The sequence below is a fragment of the Ranitomeya imitator genome, chromosome 6, assembly GCF_032444005.1.
Source record: "Ranitomeya imitator isolate aRanImi1 chromosome 6, aRanImi1.pri, whole genome shotgun sequence".
Lineage (NCBI taxonomy): Eukaryota > Metazoa > Chordata > Amphibia > Anura > Dendrobatidae > Ranitomeya > Ranitomeya imitator.
Genome location: NC_091287.1, coordinates 486876684 through 486894216, shown reverse-complemented (window position 1 = coordinate 486894216; position 17533 = coordinate 486876684).

Here is a 17533-nt window from a genome sequence, read left to right as displayed (position 1 = left end):
CCAGAATGTGGTTCGTATGCATGGGATTCCGGAGAACATCGTTTCTGACAGGGGATCCCAGTTTGTGTCTAGATTTTGGCGGACGTTCTGTGCTAAGATGGGCATTGATTTGTCCTTTTCGTCTGCATTCCACCCTCAGACGAATGGCCAGACGGAGCGAACTAATCAGACCTTGGAAACTTATTTGAGGTGTTTTGTTTCTGCTGATCAGGATGACTGGGTTACCTTTTTGCCGCTGGCCGAGTTTGCCCTTAATAATCGGGCTAGTTCTGCTACCTTGGTTTCTCCTTTCTTTTGTAATTCGGGGTTTCATCCTCATTTTTCCTCTGGTCAGGTGGAGCCTTCTGATTGTCCTGGAGTGGACATGGTGGTGGATAGGTTGCATCAGATTTGGAGTCATGTGGTGGACAATTTGAAGTTGTCCCAGGAGAAGGCTCAGCAGTTTGCTAATCGCCGTCGCCGCGTGGGTCCTCGACTTCGTGTTGGGGACTTGGTGTGGTTGTCTTCTCGTTTTGTTCCTATGAAGGTCTCTTCTCCTAAGTTCAAGCCTCGGTTCATCGGTCCTTATAGGATCTTGGAAATTCTTAACCCTGTGTCGTTTCGTTTGGATCTCCCGGCATCGTTTGCTATTCATAATGTGTTCCATCGGTCGTTGTTGCGGAGGTATGAGGTACCTGTTGTTCCTTCGCCTGAGCCTCCTGCTCCGGTGCTGGTGGAGGGAGAATTGGAGTATGTTGTGGAGAAGATCTTGGATTCTCGTGTTTCCAGACGGAAACTCCAATATTTGGTCAAGTGGAAGGGTTATGGTCAGGAGGATAATTCTTGGGTGGTTGCCTCTGATGTTCATGCTGATGATTTGGTCCGCGCTTTTCATAGGGCTCATCCTGGTCGCCCTGGTGGTTCTCGTGAGGGTTCGGTGACCCCTCCTCAAGGGGGGGTACTGTTGTGAGTTCTGTTTTTGGGCTCCCTCTGGTGGTTACTGATGGTACTGGGTGATTTGTGTTCTGCTGTCTCTGGTGTCCACCTGTTCTATTAGGATTTGGGAGTTTCCTATTTAACCGGGCTTTCTTGTCTTTTCCCCGCCGGCTATCAAGGTTATCAGAGTGTTTTGTTACCTCAGCTTCTGGCTTCAGTAATCTTCAGGACAAGCTAAGTTTTTGATTTTCTTGTTCCACGTTTTGATTTATTTTTGTCTTGTCCAGCTTGCATATAATTGTTTCTTTGCTGCTGGTTGCTCTAGCGGGCTGTAATTGCTCCTCATGTTCCATGAGTTGGAACATGAGTTCAAGTAATTACAGGATGGTTTTTTGAAGGGTTTTTTGCTGACCGCGCAGTTTACTTTTGTATCCTCTGCTATCTAGTTTTAGCGGGCCTCATTTTGCTGAATCTGATTTCATACTGTATATGTGCCTTCCTCTCATTTCACTGTCATTATACGTGGGGGGCTGCTATTTCTGTGGGGTATTTCTCTGGAGGCAAGAGAGGTCTGTGTTTCTTCTAATAGGGGAAGTTAGATCTTCGGCTGGTGCGAGACGTCTAGGATCAACGTAGGCACGTTCCCCGGCTATTGTTATTTGTGTGTTCAGGTTTAGGGTCGCGGTCAGCTCAGGTTCCATCACCCTAGAGCTCGTTGGTGCTTGTCCTTTTGTGATTCCCTGCCATTGGAATCATGACAAATAACACTGCAGTGCTGATGGCACAACTAGCCGTAGATATAGCATACAGCAAATTTGGTGTCCATTTTACAGATTTATATGATACTTGCTAGATTCATATCTACTGTAATAACGCTCATGTAAATCTGATATCTCCGATGAGACCCCCCTTCTGAAAATACATTCATATATCATGAATAGGCCTGCTAAGTACTGACAACTTGTCCCTGTGTCAGCAAACATAGTGACAACCTTACAATAGCACCTATTACTTTAGCAATGAGTTATAGACAGAGAAGTGACGGAGTGTCATGTAGTGACAGGTGATGCAAACACATTGTCATTCATGGACAGTCTACTGTTCTGTGAGACTGAAAATCCTGAGCTGTCAGGATTGTGATTAGTTTTTGGTATTGCAATTGCTTCTGGATGAGTACTTTACTATCTGATTGTATGATCAAACAGTCGACAAAATATCATTGCCATTTTCCCTGCCAAAAACATGAAAGCAGCACATCGCGCTTCAGTACATGGATATAATACCTAAATAATGATAAATGATGACACTCCTGTATTTAACCCTAAACTTGTTCTCAGATAATGGTTCCAGATTTCTTTTTCTAGTTTTACAATTTTACAATTACTTTATATACAGTATATGTAATGCACTAAATGGGAAAAAAACAACAACTGAGTATATAGCGGGCGCTGTTGTTTTCAGAAGATGGGAACTTTGCAGCATGTATTATGTGTTTTGAGTTTGCGCTAAACTTTTTATTTATGTAATCAGAGTGAGCAAATTCGTCAGATGTGCACACGTCTAAACTAGAACCCATTAAAATTAATTTCTGGAAGTGTTCCAGTCTCCAGTTCTTTAAAAATGGAATCTGTAATCGCAGAGCTGAAGTCACAAGACCCAAAACTAAAAACGGCAGAAATGTCAGACAGAGGATTCCTAATGAAGGAAAATGGAAACTTTCAAGCAATTTGTGCTGCACGAACTGTCAGCAGCATGAATTATAGCCTGGCGGCTCAATTGTAGCATCCCCACCATCAAACATGGTGGTAGCAGCGTTACGATGTCAAGAGGCTTTTCTTTAGCAGAGATAGGTAAGTTGGTCAGAGTTCATGGGAAGATGGATGAAGCCAAGTACAGGGCCGTTTTGGAGGAAAACCTGTTAGAGGCTGCAAAAGACTTGAGACTGGGGCGTAGCATCACCTTCCAGTAGGACAATGGCCCTAAACATCCTGCCAGAGCTACAATGGAGGGTTTATATCAAAGCATATTCATGTGTGTGAAAGGCCCAGTCACAGTCCAGATATAAACCCCATGGAGAATCTGTGGCAAGACTTGAAAATTGCTGTTCAGAAATGCCTCCATCCAATCTCACTGAGCGAGAGCTAATCTGCAAAAAATAGGGGGCAAAAAAAGTCAGCCTCTAGATTTGCGAGCTGGTAGAGACAGACCCCCAAAGACTTGCAGCAGTAATTGCAGCGAAAACTTTCCTTTACATTCTTCACAAATATTTGCTACTTTATGTTGGTGCATCACATAAAACTTCAATAAAATACATTTATGCCTGTGGGTGTAACATAAAAAAATGTGGAAATATTCTTGTGGTATAAATATTTTTTCAAGACACTGTGTATATATATATACAGTATATTATATAATTATATAATTATATATTTTCATTATTTTCTTTATTTTGTCATATATTTTTCTCTATTTGTGCTAAACATCACTTTCTCTTCATTTTTTTTACATTCTTTATGACCAATTACTTCAGCAACTATTAGAGCTTATGATTAATCCCTTTCCAACATCGGGCGTAATAGTACGCCGATGTCCCTTTGATGTGGGCTCTGGCACTGGCTTCCAGCACATGTCAGCTGTTTTGAACTGCTGACATGTGCATCTAACAGCTGCGGCTGGAATCGCGATACACCCGCAGTTGTAAACTAGTTAAATGCTGCTGTCAATCTTTGACAGCAGCATTTAAGTAGCGCTTCCAGCAAGCACGCTGGAAATCCCACCCATCAGTGACCCCGTCACATGATCGCGGGTCACTGATGGATTGGCGTGACCACCAGAGGTCTCCAGCAGACCTCTATGGTTGTCTTTGCCGGATTGCTATGAGCGCCGCGTGTTGGTCGACGCTCATAGCAAGTAAGCCTGTATGTAGCAGAGCCGATTGGATTATGGCAGCTTCTAGTCTCCAATGGAGACTATTGAAGTATGCAAAAAGTAAAAAAAAAGTTTTTCAAAATATTAAAAAATAAAAAAATATGAAAGTTAAAATCACCCCCCTTTCACCCCATTCAAAATAAAACAATAAGCAAAAATCAAACATACATATATTTGATGTCGCCGAGTTCAGAATCGCCCGATCTATCAATGTAAAAAAGAATTAACTCGATCACTAAATGGCATAACAAGAAAAAAGTCAAAATGCTAGAATTACTTTTTTTGTTCACCACAACATTGCATTGAAATGCAATAACGAGCGATCAAAAAATCGTATCTGCACCAAAATGGTATCATTAAAAACGTCAGCTTGGCACACAAAAAATAATGCCTCACCCAACCGGAGATCACAAAATATGGAGACGCTACGGGTATCGGAAAAAGGCGCAATATTGTTTTTTTTAACAAACTTTGGCACTTTTTTCGCCACTTAAATAAAAAATAACCTGTACATGTTTGGTGTCTATGAACTTGTAATGACCTGGAGAATCATAATGGCAGGTCAGTTTTAACATTTAGTGAACATGGTAAAAAAAAAAAAACAACTGTGGGATTGCCCTTTTTTGCAATTTCACTGCACTTGGAATTTTTTTCCCTTTTTCCAGTACATGATGTATTAAAACCAATGGTATCATTCATAAGTACAACTCATCCTGCAAAAAAACAAGCCCTCACATTACTCTTTTAACCAAAACATAAAAAAGTTATGGCTCTGGGAAGAAGGGGAGCAAAAAATGAAAATACAAAACCAAAAATACCTCGGGTCATTAAGGGGTTAATATCCGGCATGACTATTCTGTCACCGGGACCAGCGATGGCCATTACGTGGGAATTTCCAAGCTTGTATAGTTGTGTGATCATGTTTGATGCACATGAATTATATGTTTGGCACAGGGCAGAAAAGATTTTCTCTATCTGGCTGATCTAAGCTCATGTTTAGTTGATACAGCTTCCATCACATACAGTGGGGCAAAAAAGTATTTAGTCAGTCAGCAATAGTGCAAGTTCCACCACTTAAAAAGATGAGAGGCGTCTGTAATTTACATCATAGGTAGACCTCAACTATGGGAGACAAACTGAGAAAAAAAAATCCAGAAAATCACATTGTCTGTTTTTTTAACATTTTATTTGCATATTATGGTGGAAAATAAGTATTTGGTCAGAAACAAAATTTCATCTCAATACTTTGTAATATATCCTTTGTTGGCAATGACAGAGGTCAAACGTTTTCTGTAAGTCTTCACAAGGTTGCCACACACTGTTGTTGGTATGTTGGCCCATTCCTCCATGCAGATCTCCTCTAGAGCAGTGATGTTTTTGGCTTTTCGCTTGGCAACACGGACTTTCAACTCCCTCCAAAGGTTTTCTTTAGGGTTGAGATCTGGAGACTGGCTAGGCCACTCCAGGACCTTGAAATGCTTCTTACGAAGCCACTTCTTCGTTGCCCTGGCGGTGTGCTTTGGATCATTGTCATGTTGAAAGACCCAGCCACGTTTCATCTTCAATGCCCTTGCTGATGGAAGGAGGTTTGCACTCAAAATCTCACGATACATGGCCCCATTCATTCTTTCATGTACCCGGATCAGTCGTCCTGGCCCCTTTGCAGAGAAACAGCCCCAAAGCATGATGTTTCCACCACCATGCTTTACAGTAGGTATGGTGTTTGATGGATGCAACTCAGTATTCTTTTTCCTCCAAACACGACAAGTTGTGTTTCTACCAAACAGTTCCAGTTTGTTTTCATCAGACCATAGGACATTCTCCCAAAACTCCTCTGGATCATCCAAATGCTCTCTAGCAAACTTCAGATGGGCCCGGACATGTACTGGCTTAAGCAGTGGGACACGTCTGGCACTGCAGGATCTGAGTCCATGGTGGCGTAGTGTGTTACTTATGGTAGGCCTAGTTACATTGGTCCCAGCTCTCTGCAGTTCATTCACTAGGTCCCCCCGCGTGGTTCTGGGATTTTTGCTCACCGTTCTTGTGATCATTCTGACCCCACGGGGTGGGATTTTGCGTGGAGCCCCAGATCGAGGGAGATTATCAGTGGTCTTGTATGTCTTCCATTTTCTAATTATTGCTCCCACTGTTGATTTCTTCACTCCAAGCTGGTTGGCTATTGCAGATTCAGTCTTCCCAGCCTGGTGCAGGGCTACAATTTTGTTTCTGGTGTCCTTTGACAGCTCTTTGGTCTTCACCATAGTGGAGTTTGGAGTCAGACTGTTTGAGGGTGTGCACAGGTGTCTTTTTATACTGATAACAAGTTTAAACAGGTGCCATTACTACAGGTAATGAGTGGAGGAAAGAGGAGACTCTTAAAGAAGAAGTTACAGGTCTGTGAGAGCCAGAAATCTTGATTGTTTGTTTCTGACCAAATACTTATTTTCCACCATAATATGCAAAAAAATGATAAAAAAACAGACAATGTGATTTTCTGGATTTTTTTTTTCTCAGTTTGTCTCCCATAGTTGAGGTCTACCTATGATGTAAATTACAGACGCCTCTCATCTTTTTAAGTGGTGGAACTTGCACTATTGCTGACTGACTAAATACTTTTTTGCCCCACTGTATGTCCTTTTATTTGCTGTAATTGATCCCTTTACTTAATTTTTATAGTTCACTGAAATATCAAGGCAGAGGTGTAGGTGCAATACATCCTGGGAAGCGAAGACATCTGTGTTGTTGTTGCTATTTGTGTGCTGCTTTCTATGCATCTTTGCTAACTCATAAATGGCTGATAATTTGTGTTTTTATGCCATACGCTTTAATAGTAGCGTCCTATCTGGCAACTCCAGAAATGAATCCCAGCTGCAGCAATTCTTCTTGGAAATAAAGTTTGTGTTTTCACAGGTGCGGAGAACCTTAACACGATTTTTAAATGTTCTGCGGACAGATGTCTCTGTGCTTTATTTGGCACTAGTGTACTCGTTGCTCGGGTTGCTGAGTACATGTGGGGGTTGCCTGGTTGCTAGGGAATCCCCACATGTTCTCAGGCTGGCTAGTAGCTGTAAATCATTCAGCTGCCGTGATGAAAACGAAATCTCTGAGCAGTCACAAATACTCAAAGGTCACCCGAGCGTGCTAAGGAAAACCCGAGCAACGAGTACATTCGCTCATCACTATTTGGCACTTCTCTCTCTACCAAAGCAATTTGTATCAAGCGATCCTCAATGTGATGCCAATGCAACCAGCATAGGAAATTCCTACACAAGAAAACGGTTTATCGTAATTTGTGCAGCAGATAAGTAGTTGTAGTTATCTGCATGCTCACACAGCTTACATGGATAAATGCTCACACACAGTACCACTCAAATGTTTGTACACACCTATTCCTGCAATGGTTTCCGTTAGTCCTATTGGAATGTGGACATTGTAAATTCAGACTAACCATGAAAGAACGCATATGGTAACAAGGAGCAAAGAAACACGTGTGAAAAAAGCCAGAAAATGTGTTAAACCTAAGATTTCTCAAATTACCCCCATTTCACATAGATTCACTAGGCAACAAAATTTAATAACTTGACTGGTTCAGAAAACAAATTAGCCATTTCTTAAAGGGAACCTGCCACGCCCAAAATCGAAGGTGAGCTAAGCCCACCAGCATCAGAGGCTTACCTACAGCATTCTGTAATGCTGTAGTTAAGCCCCCAATGTATCCTGAAAAATGAGAAAAAGAGGTTAGATTATACTCACCCAGGAGCGGTCCCGGGACGATGAGCGTCGCGGTCCGGTCTGGGGGCAGAGCAAAGTACTGCAGTGCGCAGGCGCTGGGCCTCTCTGACCTTTCCTGGCACCTGCGCACTGCAGTACTTTGCTCTGCCTTCAACAGGGCAGACAAAGTACGCCTGCACTGGAGCCGCAGCGTGACTACAAGAAGAGGATGTCATCGTAAGAAGATGGGAGGCCCTGGACCGGACCGCGACGCTATTGGACCGGACCGCAGCGGGACCGCCCCTGGGTGAGTATAATATAACCTCTTTTTCTCATCTTTCAGGATACATCGGGGGCTTATCTACAGCATTACAGAATGCTGTAGATAAGCCCCTGATGCTGGTGGGCTTAGCTCACCTTCGATTTTGGGGGTGACAGGTTCCCTTTAATGATTTCGGTGTGCTGAATTCAAATATGACAAGGAAAACTATTATTTGGCTCTAGTTTCCATGAAATCGAAGAGTTTGCATTTTACTGTTACATAAATTCATAAATAATTATAACATGTAGTTATTACTTCTACAAATATAAAACTACACATGTATTGTCACACAAATTTTATTAGCTGTATTCAGAGGAAACTCAAGTGTATTTAAATCTACTATATAATTAATTGATTCACATGTCTAAGGCTGGTTTCACACTAGCGTTTGGCAGGGCTGCAGATGGCAGCCTTCTTTCTCCATTAAGCCCCGCCCATTGTCACACCTCTTCCTTCAGCTCCGCCTATGTCTGCATGCACCATGCATACCCTATCTTCAACATTGGGTACGTAGGCCATGCGGATGTATGTGCGAATGCCCCCACATGTGTCGCTTTGATGCTGCACTGAACTGCGTTGAATGCAACATGTTGCATTTTGTTGCGGTCGGTGCAGAGTCAAAACGACGCATGCAGAAGCATTCACATACATCCACATGGCCTGCGTGCCTAATGTTAAAGATAGGGTACGCAGGATGCATGCAGACATAGGCGGAGCTGAAGGAAGAAGGGCAGCAGTGGGCGGGGCTTAGCAGAGGAAGAAGGCTGCCATCCTCAACCCTGCCGAACGCTAGTGTGAAACTAGCCTAAGCACTTTGAACAATTTTAATTTTAACTATTAATATACGTTACTGCACAGTACACAAAATATGTCCTTAGTCACTGGATACTCGGCTCCCTTTTACTTGTCTCTTGTATTCAAGCATTGGATTATCTCTGGTGATTGTCCAGCAGTAGTCTGCAAGCATCGAAGGGTTCCAATTACCCTGATATCTTTTTACCATAGTCGCAATTTCCTGGTGAAATCGCTCACTGTGCTCATCACTCACTGCTACGCTTTTTGGTGCAAGAAGTCTAGATGCGAATGCAAGAGATGAATCTTTAATGACATGTTGCAACCAAGATTATGATATGCCTGAAGAAGATTTTCCACCAGCTCTTTACAGTTGTCTGACTTGGTGTTTACAAGGAAATTTGTTACTACTAACTGGAATGCTAACCATGCAGCCTTTTCCTTGCCACACAGTAAACTGTGAAACCCCTCATCTTGCAGAAGCACACAAATCTGAGGACCAATGAAGACTCCTTCCTTTATCTTTTCTTCACTCAACCTTGGAAATCTACAAAGTAGATACTTGAATGCTTCTGCATTTTTGTCCATTGCCTTTATGAAGTTCTTCATGAGACCCTACTTGATATGGAGGTAACAGAGTTTTCTGTGGTTCGAAAAGTGGTGGATGAAGAACATTTTTAGTCTCCAGTTGCTGTGCATTTCTGAGGGGCCAGTCTCTTTTCCACGAGGGCAACCACCTTTAGTGGTCATAGTTTATGTCAAGACAGAGGCACCATAGATGTTGGTCATAGTTTATGCACCTCAAAAGCTGTTTCATGTTGACATAGGTTTCTTTCATGTGGGCCGCATAACTGATTGGAACTGATGGCACCATGTTACCAATATGCAGTAACACAGCTTTGAGACTCTGTTTTGAAGAATCAATAAATAGCCTCCACTCATCTGGATTATAATCCAGATGAAGAGCTTCTATTAAATCATAGAGGTTGTTGCATGCAACAAGATTGCCTTCCCTGAAGAAGAATTGGACAAGTTGTTTATGACTGTCCCGGAGCAAAGAAATACGAACATCACCTACTAGCAGATTCCACTGTTGAAGTCTTGAACCTAAGAGCTCTGCCTTGCTCTTGGGCAGATCTAGATCTCTAACAAGATCATTGAGTTTGCTTTGTGTTATAAGATGTGGTTCGGTAGTGATTGAAGAGCTAAAATCTTCGTTGTGCGAGGTCGATGGTTTGTTATCACTTGCCTCTTCTTCTTCATGGATTCGGTTGAGAATTCTTCTGGTGCTTTTGGAACTGGTAATTGTTCTGAATGAGCTACAGGGCATATTGCAGATGGATTATTTGGTTACTGTATAGTCCACTTCTGCTTTATTAATACAAGTCCGCGGCATCACTGAACAGCTGAACAATGACATCAGTCGACCGCTGAAATTGCTGTGTGACTGATAGAGGGAGAACATGCGCCTTTTATAGAGTTTTGTGATGCAAGTTTAATTAGGATTGTATAATCTTTCTTTCTTTGGCATCTATCATTGATCATTTAGAGATGATGAAATACTGATGACTCAATTCATTAGTCATTGGGAGATAATGCAATATTGATGAAGCAATCCATTAGCCAGTTGGATGGTGCAAAACTGATGATGCAAGGCTGATGATGTATTCCTTGCCTAGCGTTGTATCAAAGGCTGTGAGAAATATCGACGCACCCCTGTATCATAAAAGCTAGAGCCAATTTCAAAATTTAAGCATCATTTTTGTTTTCAGCACCCCTAAATTAGTTAAGCTGAACTGTTATCATGTCTGAACCAATTTTGCTGCTAAGTGTTACAACTTTTCACAATCTTGGCATTCTCTTAGGCAACTTTCACACATCAGTTTTTTGCCTTCAGGCATAATCCATCTATTTTTGCAAAACATGGACCCGATGCAAATTGTGAAAAACTGATGCGCCGGATCCGTTTCTATTTATCGGTAGGGTTGAGCGAAACGGGTCGAACATTTTCAAAAGTCGCCGACTTTTGGCGAAGTCGAGTTTCATGAAACCCGATCCGACCCCTGTGTGTGGTCGGCCATGCGGTACGCGACTTTCGCGCCAAAGTCGCGTTTCAATGACGCGAAAAGCGCCATTTCTCAGCCAATGAAGGTAAACGCAGAGTGTGGGCAGCGTGATGACATAGGTCCTGGTCCCCACCATCTTAGAGAAGGGCATTGCAGTGATTGGCTTGCTGTCTGCGGCGTCACAGGGGCTATAAAGGGGAGTTCCCGCCGACCGCCATGTTACTGCTGCTGATCTGAGCTTAGGGAGAGGTTGCTGCCGCTTCGTCAGAAGCAGGGATAGCGTTAGGCAGGGTCCATTAACCACAAAACCGCTTGTGCTGTAGCGATTTCCACTGCCCAACACCACCTTCGGTGTGCAGGGACAGTGGAAGCTCCTTTTTTTTTTTTTTTTTTCCTCAGCGCTGTAGCTCATTGGGCTGCCCTAGAAGGCTCCCTGATAGCTGCATTGCTGTGTGTAGGCCGCTGTGCAAACCAACTGCTTTTTTCAAAGCACAAATCCTCTTGTTCCTTCCTTTCTGCACAGCTATCTTGTTTGTTTGTCCACACTTTTTATTTAATTTGTGCATCAGTCCACTCCTTATTGCTGCCTGCCATACCTGGCTGAGATTACTGCAGGGAGATAGTAATTGAAGGACAGTTCCTTTTTTTTTTTTTGTGGGAGATTAAGATTGACATTTCTGCTAGAGTGCCATCTCTGTCTGTGTCATCTCTCACTCAGTGGGCCATAGAAAGCCTATTTATTTTTTTGCTTGATTTGGGTTCCAAAATCTACCAGAAAAAATCACAACATCAATCAGTGGGAGAAAAATATTGGCCTCAGGGCTTGTGTGCCACTCCTTACTCCTGTGTGTGCCATCTCTCACTCAGTGGGCCATAGAAAGCCTATTAATTTTTTTGCTTGATTTGGGTTCTAAATTCTACCTTAAAAAATCAATAAATCAATCAGTGGGAGATTAATATTGGCCTTTGGGCTTGTGTGCCAGTCCTAAGCGTGCCATCTCTCTCTCTCTCAGATAGTGGGCCATAGAAAGCCTATTTTTTTATTATTTTATTGGGTTTATAAATTTTCCCTGGAAAAAAAAAAAAAGTGGGAGATTAATATTGGCCTCTGGGCTTGTGTGCCAGTCCTGAGCGTGCCATCTCTCTCACAAATAGTGGGCCATAGAAAGCCTATTTATTTTTTGGGTTGATTTGGGTTCATAATTCTACCTGAAAAAATCAATCAATCAATCAGTGGGAGATTAATATTGGCCTTTGGGCTTGTGTGCCAGTCCTAAGCGTGCCATCTCTCTCTCTCAGATAGTGGGCCATAGAAAGCCTATTTATTATTATTTTTTTATTGGGTTTATAAATTTTCCCTGGAAAAAAAAAAAAGTGGGAGATTAATATTGGCCTCTGGGCTTGTGTGCCAGTCCTGAGCGTGCCATCTCTCTCACAAATAGTGGGCCATAGAAAGCCTATTTATTTTTTGGGTTGATTTGGGTTCCTAATTTTACCTGAAAAAATCAATCAATCAATCAGTGGGAGAAAAATATTGGCCTCAGGGCTTGTGTGCCACTCCTTACTCCTGTGTGTGCCATCTCTCACTCAGTGGGCCATAGAAAGCCTATTAATTTTTTTGCTTGATTTGGGTTCTAAATTCTACCTGAAAAAATCATTAAATCAATCAGTGGGAGATTAATATTGGGCTTTGGGCTTGTGTGCCAGTCCTAAGCGTGCCATCTCTCTCTCTCAGATAGTGGGCCATAGAAAGCCTATTTATTATTATTTTTTTTATTGGGTTTATAAATTTTCCCTGGAAAAAAAAAAAAATGGGAGATTAATATTGGCCTCTGGGCTTGTGTGCCAGTCCTGAGCGTGCCATCTCTCTCACAAATAGTGGGCCATAGAAAGCCTATTAATTTTTTTGCTTGATTTGGGTTCCAAAATCTACCTGAAAAAAATCACTAAATCAATCAGTGACAGATTAATATTGGCCTCTGGGCTTGTGTGCCACTCCTGACTCCTGTGTGCGTCATCTGTCACTCAGTGGGCCCTAGAAAGCCTATTTTTTGTTTTATTTGTTTTCTAAATTCTCCCTGAAACAATCATTTTATTTTCTTTGGTTTCTAAATTATTCCTGAAAAAAATCATTTTTTTTGTATTTTTTTTTCTCTCAAGTCTCCCTGAAAAAAAAAAAAAAACAATCTGTGGGAGATTCATATTGCCCCTTCTGCTTGTGTGCCAGTCTTGACTCCTGGGTGTGCCATCTCTCTCTCTCTCCCCAATTGTGGGCCATGGAAAGCCTATTAATTTTTTTGCTTGATTTGGGTTCCAAAATCTACCAAAAAAAATCACTAAATCAATCAGTGGGAGATTAATATTGGCCCCTGGGCTTGTGTGCCACTCCTGACTCCTGTGTGCGTCATCTGTCACTCAGTGGGCCCTAGAAAGCCTATTTTTTGTTTTATTTGTTTTCTAAATTCTCCCTGAAACAATCATTTTATTTTCTTTGGTTTCTAAATTATTCCTGAAAAAAATCATTTTTTTGGTATTTTTTTTTCTCTCAAGTCTCCCTGAAAAAAAAAAAAAAAAAAAAATCTGTGGGAGATTCATATTGCCCCTTCTGCTTGTGTGCCAGTCTTGACTCCTGGGTGTGCCATCTCTCTCTCTCTCTCCCCAATTGTTGGCCATAGAAAGCCTATTAATTTTTTTGCTTGATTTGGGTTCCAAAATCTACCTGAAAAAAATCACTAAATCAATCAGTGGGAGATTAATATTGGCCTCTGGGCTTGTGTGCCACTCCTGACTCCTGTGTGCGTCATCTGTCACTCAGTGGGCCCTAGAAAGCCTATTTTTTGTTTTATTTGTTTTCTAAATTCTCCCTGAAACAGTCATTTTATTTTCTTTGGTTTCTAAATTATTCCTGAAAAAAATCATTTTTTTTGTATTTTTTTTTCTCTCAAGTCTTCCTGAAAAAAAAAAAATAAAAAAAATCTGTGGGAGATTCATATTGCCCCTTCTGCTTGTGTGCCAGTCTTGACTCCTGGGTGTGCCATCTCTCTCTCTCTCCCCAATTGTGGGCCATAGAAAGCCTATTAATTTTTTTGCTTGATTTGGGTTCCAAAATCTACCAAAAAAAATCACTAAATCAATCAGTGGGAGATTAATATTGGCCTCTGGGCTTGTGTGCCACTCCTGACTCCTGTGTGCGTCATCTGTCACTCAGTGGGCCCTAGAAAGCCTATTTTTTGTTTTATTTGTTTTCTAAATTCTCCCTGAAACAATCATTTTATTTTCTTTGGTTTCTAAATTATTCCTGAAAAAAATCATTTTTGTGGTATTTTTTTTTCTCTCAAGTCTCCCTGAAAAAAAAAAAAAAAAAAATCTGTGGGAGATTCATATTGCCCCTTCTGCTTGTGTGCCAGTCTTGACTCCTGGGTGTGCCATCTCTCTCTCTCTCCCCAATTGTGGGCCATAGAAAGCCTATTAATTTTTTTGCTTGATTTGGGTTCCAAAATCTACCAAAAAAAATCACTAAATCAATCAGTGGGAGATTAATATTGGCCTCTGGGCTTGTGTGCCACTCCTGACTCCTGTGTGTGTCATCTGTCACTCAGTGGGCCCTAGAAAGCCTATTTTTTGTTTTATTTGTTTTCTAAATTATCCCTGAAACAATCATTTTATTTTCTTTGGTTTCTAAATTATTCCTGAAAAAAATCATTTTTTTGGTATTTTTTTTTCTCTCAAGTCTCCCTGAAAAAAAAAAAAAATCTGTGGGAGATTCATATTGCCCCTTCTGCTTGTGTGCCAGTCTTGACTCCTGGGTGTGCCATCTCTCTCTCTCTCCCCAATTGTGGGCCATAGAAAGCCTATTAATTTTTTTGCTTGATTTGGGTTCCAAAATCTACCAAAAAAAATCACTAAATCAATCAGTGGGAGATTAATATTGGCCTCTGGGCTTGTGTGCCACTCCTGACTCCTGTGTGTGTCATCTGTCACTCAGTGGGCCCTAGAAAGCCTATTTTTTGTTTTATTTGTTTTCTAAATTCTCCCTGAAACAATCATTTTATTTTCTTTGGTTTCTAAATTATTCCTGAAAAAAATCATTTTTTTGGTATTTTTTTTTCTCTCAAGTCTCCCTGAAAAAAAAAAAAAAAAAATCTGTGGGAGATTCATATTGCCCCTTCTGCTTGTGTGCCAGTCTTGACTCCTGGGTGTGCCATCTCTCTCTCTCTCCCCAATTGTGGGCCATAGAAAGCCTATTAATTTTTTTGCTTGATTTGGGTTCCAAAATCTACCTGAAAAAAATCACTAAATCAATCAGTGGGAGATTAATATTGGCCTCTGGGCTTGTGTGCCACTCCTGACTCCTGTGTGCGTCATCTGTCACTCAGTGGGCCCTAGAAAGCCTATTTTTTGTTTTATTTGTTTTCTAAATTCTCCCTGAAACAATCATTTTATTTTCTTTGGTTTCTAAATTATTCCTGAAAAAAATCATTTTTTTTGTATTTTTTTTTCTCTCAAGTCTCCCTGAAAAAAAAATAAATAAAAAAAATCTGTGGGAGATTCATATTGCCCCTTCTGCTTGTGTGCCAGTCTTGACTCCTGGGTGTGCCATCTCTCTCTCTCTCCCCAATTGTGGGCCATAGAAAGCCTATTAATTTTTTTGCTTGATTTGGGTTCCAAAATCTACCAAAAAAAATCACTAAATCAATCAGTGGGAGATTAATATTGGCCTCTGGGCTTGTGTGCCACTCCTGACTCCTGTGTGCGTCATCTGTCACTCAGTGGGCCCTAGAAAGCCTATTTTTTGTTTTATTTGTTTTCTAAATTCTCCCTGAAACAATCATTTTATTTTCTTTGGTTTCTAAATTATTCCTGAAAAAAATCATTTTTTTGGTATTTTTTTTTCTCTCAAGTCTCCCTGAAAAAAAAAAAAAAAAAAAAAATCTGTGGGAGATTCATATTGCCCCTTCTGCTTGTGTGCCAGTCTTGACTCCTGGGTGTGCCATCTCTCTCTCTCTCCCCAATTGTGGGCCATAGAAAGCCTATTAATTTTTTTGCTTGATTTGGGTTCCAAAATCTACCAAAAAAAATCACTAAATCAATCAGTGGGAGATTAATATTGGCCTCTGGGCTTGTGTGCCACTCCTGACTCCTGTGTGCGTCATCTGTCACTCAGTGGGCCCTAGAAAGCCTATTTTTTGTTTTATTTGTTTTCTAAATTCTCCCTGAAACAATCATTTTATTTTCTTTGGTTTCTAAATTATTCCTGAAAAAAATCATTTTTTTGGTATTTTTTTTTCTCTCAAGTCTCCCTGAAAAAAAAAAAAAAAAAAAAAATCTGTGGAAGATTCATATTGCCCCTTCTGCTTGTGTGCCAGTCTTGACTCCTGGGTGTGCCATCTCTCTCTCTCTCCCCAATTGTGGGCCATAGAAAGCCTATTAATTTTTTTGCTTGATTTGGGTTCCAAAATCTACCAAAAAAAATCACTAAATCAATCAGTGGGAGATTAATATTGGCCTCTGGGCTTGTGTGCCACTCCTGACTCCTGTGTGCGTCATCTGTCACTCAGTGGGCCCTAGAAAGCCTATTTTTTGTTTTATTTGTTTTCTAAATTCTCCCTGAAACAATCATTTTATTTTCTTTGGTTTCTAAATTATTCCTGAAAAAAATCATTTTTTTGGTATTTTTTTTTCTCGCAAGTCTCCCTGAAAAAAAAAAAAAAAAAAAAATCTGTGGGAGATTCATATTGCCCCTTCTGCTTGTGTGCCAGTCTTGACTCCTGGGTGTGCCATCTCTCTCTCTCTCCCCAATTGTGGGCCATAGAAAGCCTATTAATTTTTTTGCTTGATTTGGGTTCCAAAATCTACCAAAAAAAATAACTAAATCAATCGGTGGGAGATTAATATTGGCCTCTGGGCTTGTGTGCCACTCCTGACTCCTGTGTGCGTCCTCTCTCACTCAGTGGGCCCTACAAAGCCTTTTTTTTTTTTTTTCCTAAATTCTCCCTGAAACAATCATTTCATTTTATTTGTTTTATAAATTCTTCTGTAAAAAATAATTTTTTTTTAATTTTTTTTTTTTCTGAAGTCTCCCTTTTAAAAAAAACAAACACAAATCAGTGGGAGATAAATATTTACATTTGCGCTTCAGTGACAGTCCTGCGTGTGTGCCATCTCATTTGTTGCCAACAACAACAGAGTGTGTAACATTGTGGCTGATTTTCGTTGTGGTCTCACCCACCTGTAAAGGGGTAGCTAAATCATACTGAAGTTATAGCTCACCGTGTAAGTTGTGTGACAGCAACAAATACCGTTCGTTTGTTAACGTTTTTAAAACAATGAGGAAGTCTGGTGGAAGAGGTCGTGGCCGGGGGCGTTCATTGTCAGCTTGTAATGAGGGTAGTGGTAGTGGTGGAGCATCAGCTGGTCGTGGGAAAAAAAATATTGCACCTAAGTCTGGAGCTGTGGAGCCAGGTTCGTCGTCTGGCTACACAAGGCCTCGAACGCTCCCTTTTCTGGGAGTAGGAAAACCGCTTTTAAAGCCGGAGCAGCAAGAGCAAGTTTTGGCTTATCTTGCTGACTCAGCCTCTAGCTCTTTTGCCTCCTCTCGTGAAACTGGTAAATGTCAAAGCAGCGCGTCGTTAGTGGATGTTCACGGTCAGGGACAAGTCGCTTCCTTGTCCTCTTCAGCAAAAACAACAACAGAGAAGAATGCAGCAGGCGACACAACGGGTTGCTCCATGGAGCTCTTTACACATACCGTCCCTGGCTTAGAAAGTGAAGCAGTTAACAGTCCATGCCCATTACAAGT